This window comes from Coptis chinensis, chromosome 6, assembly GCF_015680905.1.
Source record: "Coptis chinensis isolate HL-2020 chromosome 6, ASM1568090v1, whole genome shotgun sequence".
In the NCBI taxonomy this organism is placed as follows: Eukaryota; Viridiplantae; Streptophyta; class Magnoliopsida; order Ranunculales; family Ranunculaceae; genus Coptis; species Coptis chinensis.
In genome coordinates, this window is record NC_141461.1 from 75261202 (window position 1) to 75274405 (window position 13204).

The following is a 13204-nucleotide window of genomic DNA, read 5'->3' on the forward strand; positions in this document are numbered from 1 at the left end:
GTGTCATTTAGGAGGGGTACAATTGAAATTTCAATTTTTAGCTATAAGGGCAAATATGACAATTTGCATGGGCCCAAAAGTGGGTTCCACGTCCTATTTTGGAATGTTTTAGTGGGTATGAAACCTGAATCAGGATCCGATTCGGTAAGTTGCCCATAAATTCCGGCTTTTATCGCTGAGTCAACTCAGTTAGTCAAACAACAAAAACACGACTAAAAAAATCTGAAACAACAAACAACTAAAACTAGCTCTGTCCTCCTTTCTCTCTATATTTCCACTTCTACTCAAAACTTTGACTGAGTCAAACCAATTTTGACTCACTCAAACCCTAGTTAATCTCCATCAATTTCAGCTCCAACCTCAAAATTGACTTGGGGTTTCAATGAAATAGAGTAAAGGGTGTTATAAAAACTTAAACTTTATAAAAAATGATGATCTCTAGAGGATTGTTTGGTTGGTCACCACCACATATACAACCATTAACACCAGTTTCAGAAGTATCAGAATCACCAGAATCACCTTCCCCATATTTGGATTCAAGTATTGAACCAAATGAGTTAGTTGGTGGAGGGAAGATGATAATGGAATGGAAGATAATGAAGAACTTGAACCACCAGCAGCTGCTGTACCTTTTTCTAGATTATTTGCATGTGCTGATGGTTTTGATTGGTTTTTAATGAGTATTGGTTCAGTTGCTGCTGCTGCTCATGGGACTGCTCTTATTGTTTACTTACATTTTTTTGTAAAAGTTATTCAGTTACTTAGTTTACATGCTACTTCGGGGACAACGCAGACTCGCAACGAGCTTTTTGATGAGTTTAGTAAGGTTAGTTTCAATTTTTTTTTTTGAGATATGTTTTGTTTTAGTAATTTTTATTGTTTGTAGGTTTTTTTAGGTGTAGTGTTTTACTTGATTGAAGTATAGACTTGAACTCAATGAGTTTGTATATCTTACATGGAATATGCGTTTGTGTTACTTACGACTGTTAAGAAATTAGGACTAATTTACGAGGAACATAAGAAGGTGGGATACACATATTATGACTAATTATGTGTATCCTTAACAGAGTTTATTTTAAATTTTGGGTCTGTTGATTTGTGGAAAGTAGAGGATAAGAGGAGTTTTCATGGTGGTTTGGTTAGTTTGCATTTAAAGGCACGGCACCTGTCTAGGCGCTAGAGCCTAACGGCTTGGCGACAATAGGTGCCCTTAGGCGTGAGGCTAGGACGTGTTTGAATGTGACGATGTAGTTAAAGATCAATCAAGAGATGAAGCTTCATTGGCCTTTAGTCTATTGGTGTAGAAGTAAATCATTTCTTGAGAGGGATTGATCATGCAAGATCCACTGCTCAATTAATAATTTTAAGCATCTGACCATGTTTTCTCCTTTTATTTCCCTTTTCAGCTCTCAGCCAAGTTAGGGCTGAGCATGGAACATAAAACAATGTGAAACACCTTAATTTATAGATTAGAGATGGAATCATGTTTTAATTTATTTGCAATTCACAGAAGCTTTGAAATACTTATTAGAAGTGCATAAAATTATAGTATGAAAATATCATAGATTGCAGTGGTTGTGTTTCTGAGAAAAGGCAGGAGAAGAAGTGGTATCAGAGAGAACCAAAAAAATAACCCGATTTCTTCTTTTATTTAGTTTCTAGTTTTTTTCTGAGAAAAGGCAGAAGAAGAAATGGTATCAGAGAGAACCAAAATAAATAACCTGGTTTTGATTTTATTATTGTAAAGTCATTCTCGTATGAAATTCATGAATTAGTGCTCTTTCTTTCTCTGGCACATAACTGCTCAAGCAGATGTTAATGTAACTTGAAGTGTGTGGATTTCGCCAGTGATGTGGTTTGTAACTGGTCTTAGTAATTTTTTGTTCTTTGCACACTGCAAATGTTGAGTGCTGATCCATTGGTAGTTACAGCCCTATATGTGTTTTTTTGTTGGGTGATTACTAGGTTCACTAGCTGTAACAGAGTTAAACTTTCCCCAGAATATTAGGGGATGCATTCTTAAATGTACCACTCGTTTACTCCAAAATAGTTTGATATTGAGTGTGATGTTTGTTAAACAGAAGTTCGGGAATAGCAGAACGGAAGTTGGGGATTATGTTAAGTAATGTGGGCAAAATCTTTGTGCAACGGTTGTAGTTACTTCCGTTATTTTCACCGAGTTGCAGCTCTTAATAGGGATAGAAATAAGTCTTAGAATGGACTTACACTCAAAGCATGGGTGAAATCGAGTGGATCTAAATATCTTGTTTCTGCAGGACTTAGGATATTCCTCACTATTCTTTGTTAAGGATGTGTAATTCAGTACAAAAGTAATATATTTATCTACTTGTTCAGAAGGAATATATTGCAAGATTTTTATGACATTTCCGAAACATGAAAGTACATAGTAATGTGTGATAGCCCTGGCCCCTGGGACCCTTGCAGCTGACATATATTACATGTCGTTTTTGTTCGTTAGAATTTGAAACACATAACGCTAACTATATTCTTGTTTGGCGTGCAGCATGCTCTGTTTGTTGTTTATATTGCCATTGGTGTTTTTGCTGCTGGTTGGATTGGTAAGATCAAGCTTCCCTAGTTATCAATTCTTTTGTGCAATTTACACTATGTGAAGGTTTATTTGTAATTTTCAACAACATTTTGTATCATAGAGGTATCATGCTGGATTCTTACTGGAGAGAGGCAGACTGCAGTCATCAGATCAAAGTATGTACAAGTATTGCTTAACCAGGATATGAGCTTCTTTGATACCTATGGGAACAACGGGGACATTGTGAGCCAAGTATTGAGCGATGTGCTTCTTATTCAGTCGGCTTTAAGTGAAAAAGTATGCTTGAATCTTGGTTTGTTCAATAAAGTTTCACATGTTGAATATTACTTCTAACATTAAAATTTGATGTGACAGGTTGGAAACTATATTCATAACATGGCAACATTCTTTGGAGGTCTTATCATTGGTTTGATCAACTGCTGGCAGATTGCACTCATAACCTTAGCCACTGGGCCTTTCATTGTTGCAGCAGGTGGAATATCTAACATATTTCTTCAGACTTGCTGAAAACATTCAAGATGCATATGCTGAAGCAGCAAGCATTGCTGAGCAGGTTATTTTCCTTTATAATGTGTATATTCTTATTTAAGAGTTATTTGGAGTATGTATATTGTAGAATGACTCGGCTTTGCCTTCATATTTGATTGGATTTTCTTTTCTGTCTTTTTAGTTTTTACTTATCCAAAAGAAATATATTTTTCTTCCCCGCTAATGTAATTATGTTAGAACTTCCAGCTAGGTGGGGACATTTGTCCATTATGATCTGGGAGCGATTTGCTTATGCTAAGGGGGCAACCCTATTCTATAAAATGTTATTTTCCTGTAATAAAAAAGTAATTTTATCAATAAAATTCTACTAAAAGCTAAGTTACATTGACACGGATAGGTGTGTCCGTATCCGACACGGATATGAAGAGTCGGACACGGCGAATTTTCAAAAATTGAGGTATATCACATGTAATATGTGTCTGACACAGACACGCGGATACGTATCCGATACGGATTATTTTCAAAATATGACGTGTCCATGTAACGTAGCTAAAAAGAAGGAAAGGTTTCCATGGCAGTGTCGGATGTTGCTTGATTCATTTTTCCCTAGCACAAAGAATCCGCTTCATTACATATAGTAGACTTTTGCAATGTTAGCATGCTTTTAGTAGTTTCCTTCTATATTACAGGATAAAAATTAATACTGTGTGCGAATCCATACAACATAGGATCCTTGCTTGATAAGTTCCCTCACTCAGATGGTGTAGAAACTTATCTGTTCTTTGAATCGCTTTTGCATATGGCACATCATGCATATCTATAACCAAAGAGTGGTAAGGTAAGTGTTCTAAAAAATTACTCAAAGTGGATCGATTGTGTGTGGTCAAAGCTACTCTTGCCAATCCATGGAGAATTCCTATGACAGCTTTCATGTGAGATTCACTTTGGTTGTATATGGTCATTTATATGAGGCATGGTGATCTTCTTGTGGACCAAAAGTTATGGCATTATGAAATGTTTCTAAGTCTTAAGGTTAATAGATCAATAGAATTAAATCTATGAATTAGTTGGTTAGTCATTTATTTGGTAACTAAACTCAATCTCTTACTTACACAGGCAGTATCTTATATTAGGACCTTATATGCATTCACAAATGAAACTTTGGCCAAGTATTCTTATGCCACTTCACTCCAAGCAACCTTAAGATATGTGGCATACTAATAAGTCTGGTGCAAGGTCTTGAACTTGGATTTACATATGGACTTGCGATATGTTCTTGTGCTTTGCAACTTTGGGTTGGAAGGTTCCTCGTTTCTAAGGGAGAAGCCCATGGTGGAGAAATATTAACTGCACTCTTTGCTGTCATTTTAAGTGGCCTGTAAGTGTCTCTCTCTTTCCCCTCTCCTCCTCTCTTATGTATTTATGTCTGTGTGTAAGTGTGTGTGTTTTCCCCTAAGTCACATTGACACGGATACATGCGTCCATATCTGACACGGAAAAATATAACAAATTGAGGTATATCACATAGAATTTGCGTCCTTGGTGTCTCCAACACGGACACGTGGATATATATCCGACACAGATTATTTTTAAAATATGGCAAGTCCATGTAACATAGGTTTCACCTCCTTCCTATTCTCGTATTTATGATATTTTCTTTTCTGTCCTGTCTTTCATGTCTCATAATTTCTTTCTTGTAGCTGGCTGAATCAAGCAGCAACAAATTGTTACTCATTCGAGTAAGGGCGGATAGCTGCTTACAGATTGTACGAGATGATAAGCCGTTCAACGTCTTCTATCAATCAGGAAGGAAATACATTAGTGTCTGTGCAAGGGAACATTGAGTTCAGAAATGTGTATTTCAGCTACCTCTCTCGACCTGAAATTCCCATCTTAAGTGGGGTTTACTTGGCTGTGCCTGCTAAAAAAACTGTGGCACTTGTTGGTCGCAATGGTTCAGGAAAAAGCAGTATAATTCCTCTCATGGAGAGGTTTTATGATCCTACATTAGGTATATTTGGATGAACATTTTCTCATGCACTGTCAGCATGTTTTTTTAATGATTTAATATTTTATTTATTTAATTATTATTATTATTATTTTGTAGTTGTCTCATCTATATCATCTGTCAGACTTGATATTGAATGCATTTTGGCCTGCTTTCAGGAGAAGTCCTGTTGGATGGTGAGAATATTAAGAGTCTTAAACTAGAATGGTTAAGAAGCCAAATAGGACTGGTCACACAGGAGCCTGCTTTACTTAGTTTGAGCATTAGAGATAACATTGCGTACGGACGATCTGCCACGCCCGATCAGATCGAGGAAGCTGCTAAAACAGCACATGCACATACATTTATCAGCTCCCTTGAGAAGGGCTATGAAACACAGGTAGAATATATGTGATATTTTGTCTCCATTTTCTTTTTTTCTGTTCAATTTTTTTTCAACCTTGAAGAAACCTTGAAGAAAATTATACAAGTAAAGGCGTTCATTGAATTCTTGTATAACTATATTTGAAAAGTAAAGATGCAACCCACGACTCATTTTCCATCTTGACAATATACAAAGTATTAACTCGTGAAGTCCTAGAATTATAGATATTCTCGTCTCGTTAAGAGCGCAATCCAAAAAACTCAAAGAACACCCCCAGAATCTCTGAGTGGGGAGCTCTTAAACAATGACTATTATCATAGCAAAGTCATGTATCTTTATGCTTGGTAGTAAGTTATTAATGGAAGCATTATTCTTTTGTTGATATTCCTCTATTTTTATGCATTTTAGGTGGGCAGAGCTGGGTTGGCATTAATGGAAGAACAAAAGATTAAACTTTCTGTTGCCAGAGCAGTGCTTTCAAATCCATCTATTCTTCTTCTTGATGAGGTGACTGGTGGCCTTGCCTTTGAAGCAGAAAGGGCTGTTCAGGAGGCTCTAGATATTCTCATGCTGGGGCGATCAACTATTATCATAGCTCGACATCTTAGCCTAATAAGAAATGCTGGCTATATAGTTGTGATGGAGGAAGGACAGCTTGTTGAAATGGGTACCCATGAGGAACTGTTAGCCATCGATGGCTTGTATGCAGAGTTACTTAGATGTGAAGAAGCCGCAAAGCTTCCCAAAAGGTATAACCAATGTCTGTTTTCCATTCAGCATTTTACTGTCTAAGTTATTGTCATGGAAGACAATTGATATGTTTTGGGAAGTCTGAAAAGAATTGTTAAATTGTTATCTGATTCGGCAATGCTACGAGAGATTCTCATTTCCTGTCCATGAGCTTCCCTATGCACTAGTCTAGTTATTACCTTTCAGATGAAAGTTGCATCATTTGCAGTCCCTTTTGCCCTTCCATTTTTCATTTATATTTATATTTTTTATTTTATTTTACCAAACTCTACATGTTAGGTGTGTTCGCTTGTTAGAAAATATTACATGCATACAAACCTTTTGATTAATTGATAACTCAAAGTTTTATCTATTTACCGAGGATTTTTTACACTTTTATTTTCTTATATCAACAATTTACTATGACTGCCTTTTGATGAGTTATATGTTTCTTTCTTTTTTCCTCAAATTCATGAGTCATGAATTCTCCCATTATGACTTCGTTACTTCCATGACGTGATTGTTGCTTCCATCACTATCCTTTGGTATAATATCTTGTGTGGTTCACTGTTTCACCTATATATCTGCCTTCTATTTCCTTTACTCAAGTTTTCCGCTTCTGTTGGATAATAAATAGTTGGCAGCTAATCGTAATCTACCTCATCCAGGACACCAATAAGGAACCACAAGGAGACAGCAAGTTTCCAAATTGATAAAGATTTTTCAGCTGGTCACAGCTTTCAAGAACCGTCATCTCCTAAGATGGCCAAATCACCCTCTCTTCAGAGAATGCATTTCACCCATGCATTTCAACCCCCAGAAGGCACCTTCAACAACTTGCAGGAATCTCCAAAAGCTCAGAAACCACCTTCCGAGCTTATTATGGATAATGGATTGCCTTCGGATGCAGCTGATAAGGAACCTTCAATAAAGAGGCAAGGCAGTTTCGAAATGAGACTGCCCGAGTTACCGAAAATCGATGTTCATTCTGCAAATCGACAATCATCAAATGCTTCAGATCCAGAATCACCTATATCTCCCCTTTTGACATCTGATCCTAAAAATGAGTGCTCCCACTCAAAGACTTTTAGTCGACCCCAGTCCATATGATGATATGCCTGTGAAGCAAAGAGAGTCGAGAAATACACAACATAAAAAATCTCCATCTTTTTGGAGACTTGCAGAACTCAGTTTTGCTGAGTGGCTTTATGCTCTTTTAGGGAGCATTGGTGCTGCTATCTTTGGTTCTTTTAATCCTCTTCTTGCTTATGTTATTGCATTGGTAGTGGTGGCATACTATAGATACGAGGGGCATCACCTTCATCAGGAAGTGGATAAATGGTGCCTAACCATTGCATGCATGGGCATTGTAACAGTGGTATCCAATTTTTTACAGCACTTCTATTTTGGTATAATGGGAGAGAAAATGACCGAACGCGTTAGAAGAATGATGTTCTCAGGTACATGACTCCTTTACTTTACGTAAATCTCTATATTTATCAATTTCACATGTATCTACTGCTTCTTGTTCTGAACTTACACTATGTTATTGCTCTTCAACAATGTTGCGCAATGAAGTAGGATGGTTTGATGAAGAGAACAGTGCTGATACTTTATCCATGCGATTGGCAAATGATGCTACATTTGTCCGTGCTGCTTTCAGCAACCGACTTTCAATATTTATCCAGGATACTGCTGCTATTGTTGTGGCAGTTCTTATTGGAATGTTACTGGAATGGCGATTGGCACTTGTGGGTTTGGCTACCTTACCTGTACTTACTATTTCTGCTATTGCACAGGTTTGCTGTCAAAACTTTCTGCTTTACTAAATTACAATACCTTTTATGTGCTACACTACCTTTCTGTTTTGCTAAATTAATCTATTTTTTAAATCACATCTACCTAATAAGCTTCATTCATGTGTGATATATTTTTATACTCCGTTCTGGTGAGAATCATGAAGCAACAGAAAGGACTTCTATCACACCATCTGGTGTGAAGGATTTATGTAGTGTGAAGCATAGTTTGAGATTTCAAAATTCTCGGAATTTTGAATTGTTGGAAAACCGGACTTCCGCCCAGAATCCTGATATATTCTGACCAGATTTTGAAATTAACACTTTTCGACCCTATATTGATATTTCAATTCCGTTTCATTTTTTAAAAAAAAACCAAAATATCCAGCAGAATTCCGAGATTCCGTTCGAAATCGTGAACACTGGTGTGAAGTCCTCCTTCCATATCGGAGGGAGAGAGAGAGATTTGGAAATTCATAATTGTTTTTTGGTTGGCAAACAATGACATTTGTTACATTGCTCTAATCGGTGACAAGATCTTCAAAATGTTTATATGTGTCTCAGGAACTACAATCATCTCTGCTTCGAAATTTATCATACCATAGGCTTTCTCAAAGCAGAATTGATCAAATAAAGCGATCAAACAAAATCTTAGTTAATTGTCCAAGTCTGCATTTAACTCTGCTGTAGTTGGAAAAGAATTGATTGTTATTAAGCCGCATAATGGATACTTCTCCTCAAATAGTTTTGTATTTGAGGATACTTAATGAATCATTGTCTGGATTGTACATGCCAAGCGAGCCAATAATGCTGATATGTTCAAGTATCGTTGGATTGGTTGATTTTTTATGCATTTTGTTATTAAACTATTTCGATATATACTTGTATTTGACTTTTTTTTCCATCTGCGCCTTTCACTCGTAACATTTTTTTTTGATCGGTAACATTCAGTGCCTCATTAATGGAGAACATAAGTTTGTCACTCTTCCTTCCGTAACTGTGTGAATTTGCATATTGCAGAAGATGTGGCTTGCAGGTTTCTCGAGAGGAATTCAGGAGATGCACCGTAAAGCATCACTTGTCCTTGAGGATGCTGTGAGAAACATTTACACTGTGGTGGCGTTTTGTGCTGGTAATAAGGTCATGGAGCTCTACAGATTCCAGCTTGTAAAAAATTTCAAGCAGAGTTTCCTGCATGGGATGGGTATTGGTTTAGCCTTGGGTTTTCACAGTTCTTGCTTTTTGCATGTAATGCTCTCCTTCTCTGGTTCACTGCATTCTCTGTTAAAAATGGCAATATCGATCTCTCAACAGCCTTGAAGGAATACACAGTATTCTCTTTTGCAACTTTTGCTCTGGTGGAACCTTTTGGCCTGGCTCCATATATACTTAAATGGCAGAAGTCTCTCACTTCAGTGTTCGAGATCATAGACCGTGTTCCCAAGATTGATCCAGACGACAACTCTGGACTGAAACCTCCTAACGTATTTGGAAGTATTGAGTTGAAAAATGTTGATTTCTGTTATCCAACTCGTCCAGAGATGATGATATTGAGCAACTTTAGTCTCAAAGTTAGTGGAGGACAAACAGTAGCAGTAGTGGGAGTTTCGGGGCCTGGAAAGAGCACTATAATCTCATTGATAGAAGGGTTTTGTGATCCAATTGCTGGCCAAGTTCTTTTGGATGGCCGGGACTTGAAGCTGTTTAATCTTAGATGGTTGAGGAACCACCTTGGTCTTATTCAGCAGGAACCCATCATTTTCTCAACAACCATAAGGGAGAACATTATCTATGCTAGGCATAATGCAACTGAGGCCGAGATGAAAGAGGCAGCAAGAATTGCAAATGCGCACCATTTCATCAGCAGCTTCCCGCATGGTTATGACACACATCGGAATGAGGGGTGTAGATTTAACACCTGGACAGAAGCAAAGAATTGCTATTGCACGAGTGGTACTAAAGAATGCACCTATTTTATTACTGGATGAAGCGAGCTCCTCAATTGAGACTGAATCAAGTCGGGTTGTACAGGAAGCTCTTGATACACTGATGACTAAAACACTAAAAAGGGCAATGTACTATTCAAAGTTGACCAATTGTACTATTTTTTTGACCAATTTATGCAATATACTGTCTCAATTTGAGCAATTGACACGACTCTAAATCAGACCAAATTAGATTGTTGGAGTGATGATGTGTCAGGTGAAGAAAAAATCTTAAATTAAAAAAATTCTAAATTAAAATACAAAATTGTAAAGAGAGGTAAAATAAGATTTGAATTTCTTGTCAATTTCAATTTAGGATTTTTTTTTTACCTGACATGTCATCACTCCGATAATCTAATTTAGCCTTGAATTAGAGTTGTCATATCAATTGCTCAAATTTATGTATTATCTCATTATGAATTATCTCAAATTGGACCAATTTATGTAATGTATACAATTGAGATAGTACATAATGTATTATCTCAATTTGAGCAATTGTACATTGCATAAATTGGTCTAAAAATAGTACATTGTTTCAATTGGTCAATTTCAAATAATATATTGCCCTTTTTAGTGTTTTAGTCTACACTGATAATGGGAGACAAAACAACAATTCTTATTGCACATAGGGCTGCAATGATGAGGCATGTACACATGATTCCCTGCTGGCGATGAATGGTTTATATGTTCGGCTGATGCAACCTCACTTTGGCAAGGGCCTTCGCCAGCACCGACTTATTTAGACACGGGTTTGTTATTGATGTTATTTAGAGATGATTGGTTGGTAAAAATTATCGTTTTTCACATTTGATTTGCCCATAGATTTACTACCTGTCGGAGCTGATGGTCTATCTGTTGGTGGGGTTTGTAGATTTGGTGAAGACGAGGATTTATGGGCTTGTAACAGTAGGTGCCAATATATTATGCTAATCTATTAGTTAAGATTGAAACTTTGAATACTAGGTTTGTAAAAGTAGAATTTCTTCCTGTTTTTAGAAAGTGTAACCATGCCATGTAAATTGACGATCATATTATGAGCTAGATTTTCTTTTTGTGGTAAACGTATGAATTAAGCTTGGAGAATATGTTTCTTTACCAAAATCCACCATCTTCACTTCCAGAAATGTGTGCTGATTTGTTAATTCCCTTTCTATATGCTAATTGTATTATGCCAATGTTAATTCCCTGTTATTGATCTACAGAAACAATGGCCTGAAAATTTAAAAATACTATTGCAAAAAAAACAAGCGCAAAATGAAAAGACCCAACTTAAAAAGGTCTTAAACTAACAGCCCAAAATTTGAACATCTTAATAGTTAATACAGTATATAAGGCCCATTGATATTGATACAAAACAAAAGCTTTTTAGTCTAAGCAATTATTGGCACTAGAAACTTTGATCAATTAATTTACTCTCTGAGTTTCAATATAGTTTGGAAATAAGATTTTTGATACATAATAATAAAATTGTTCAGGCTCATCTACTATCTATATACTAAAGTAGAGACCTCTAAGAGAGATTTTTCTCTTTTCTAGGTGGCACTCTAATATGAGAGATAGACTTTTCTCTTTCCTAGGTGGCCTCTCCTAATGGAGTTGTGGTGACATAGATATCTACTTGGCACTCTCTCATAAGAGTCCATCAATTGATTCCAATTCCTAATTCCTCAAAAATAGGAAAGAATTTAAAAAATAGAAATCTTTTTCAATTTGGAATTTATATCAATTATTTTCTAAAAAAATAGGAAACATAATATTATAAAATTGCGAATTGCGAATTGCTTAAAGCATTCAAATTCCTAATTCCTCAAAAATAGGAAATAACTTAATCTTATAATTACCCTCCCCTACGTGAGAGTAGTTTATTCTTTGAGGATATGGAAGCAATCAATCTGTTTTAGTGATTTGTACACATTAGTACGTAAGCTGAGCGGTGATGATTTACCACTAAATCATTACAAATCTAATAAAACTATTATACAAGCTAGATCGAGTTTAAAATAATTCCATTTGAAAATTACAGATTAATATCTTAAACAACAAAGTGAAGAGGCTATCTGTAAGACCCAAATTATTTTTCCATTATTTTGTAACAATATTTAGCATTTCGGAATTTGATATTTATTTCGTAGTATGTTGGAATTAAAGATAAACATAAGCATGTACATTTTTCGTTAGCTGCAAGAAAATAAATATAAAAATTAAAGAATCTAAAGTATTTGCATTGAATGTAATTTGCGATCATACTAATTGGTCATGTAATAACCATTACCCAATCGATTTACATTGTTTTGTCATAATACAAAGCATTGAGAAAACCCTATGCCACAATAATGTGTAGTGATGATCTTTTTCTCTTCACTTGGTTATATTGAAGGCATGGCATGGCATGGCCAGCAGAACTACCTTAATTAGTTGATCAAAGTATAAACAAATTATATTATTTCTTATGGCATTTGTATACTCACTCCTATGAAGGGACATAAGCTCAATTTACCTAATTACACTATAGTTTCATTTGATTAACTACCTGTACATGTTTATGGTAGATCATTTTCTGTACATGTTTACACGATCAGACCCAAAAATTGCTAGACTCCTTCTTGCCACTTCGACCTTGATTAGGAACTTTTGAGAATTCACAACATAATTTCTTTGATATTAGGAAACTATCTATAATTACCTCAAGAGTGTACATGGTATGGGCACTATGCAACTCTTATTTTGAGACTTAATTGAAGATGAAAACATTATAGATGAGTCTATTTTAATAAGGTATTCACCAAAAAATATATAAAAGATCTATATCTTCTCACGTCTAAATAATTCTTTCAAGTTCTTATTAAATGATGACTTGAGTGGTGACTTCATATCATTAAACTAAACCACATTGTCTTGGGATTTTCGTCCACTGTTGATTGATTATTTTTTTTTGGCTGAGAATAATTAGACGATGCTAAGCTATAACAGTTGGCGTTGGATACCAAAAAACAAGAGTAATAATATGGCTGACTCTCCTAGAATTATTAACCTATTGAATGGTATTAAACAAGCACCAGCCCTAGCTTTAGCTTGGTACTCTTTCAAACACCTTGGTACGCTATGAGAAACTAGACGGAGATGTTCAACAAGAGTTAAAAGCCCATAAGCTTGACCATTTATGGAGCCATTTAAGGGAAATGGTCGAGTCAGTAACGCAAGCTGACCGATCTTGCACCCTTAACAGTTACCATTGCACCATCAACTAAGAATTACGGAGAA

The 13204-nt window shown here is 35.9% G+C and overlaps 1 pseudogene across 1 annotated transcript; it reads left to right on the forward strand.

The window, feature by feature from the left end:
* The first annotated feature begins 227 nt into the window (after window positions 1-227).
* LOC147494465 (ABC transporter B family member 20-like) lies at window positions 228-11004 on the forward strand (annotated as a pseudogene). Its single transcript, XR_015199849.1, has 12 exons — window positions 228-826; window positions 2525-2579; window positions 2673-2848; window positions 2927-3125; window positions 4178-4439; window positions 4762-5072; window positions 5228-5448; window positions 5842-6182; window positions 6831-7622; window positions 7741-7961; window positions 8979-10000; window positions 10528-11004. The product of XR_015199849.1 is annotated as an ABC transporter B family member 20-like (transcript).
* Window positions 11005-13204: the final 2200 nt, after the last annotated feature.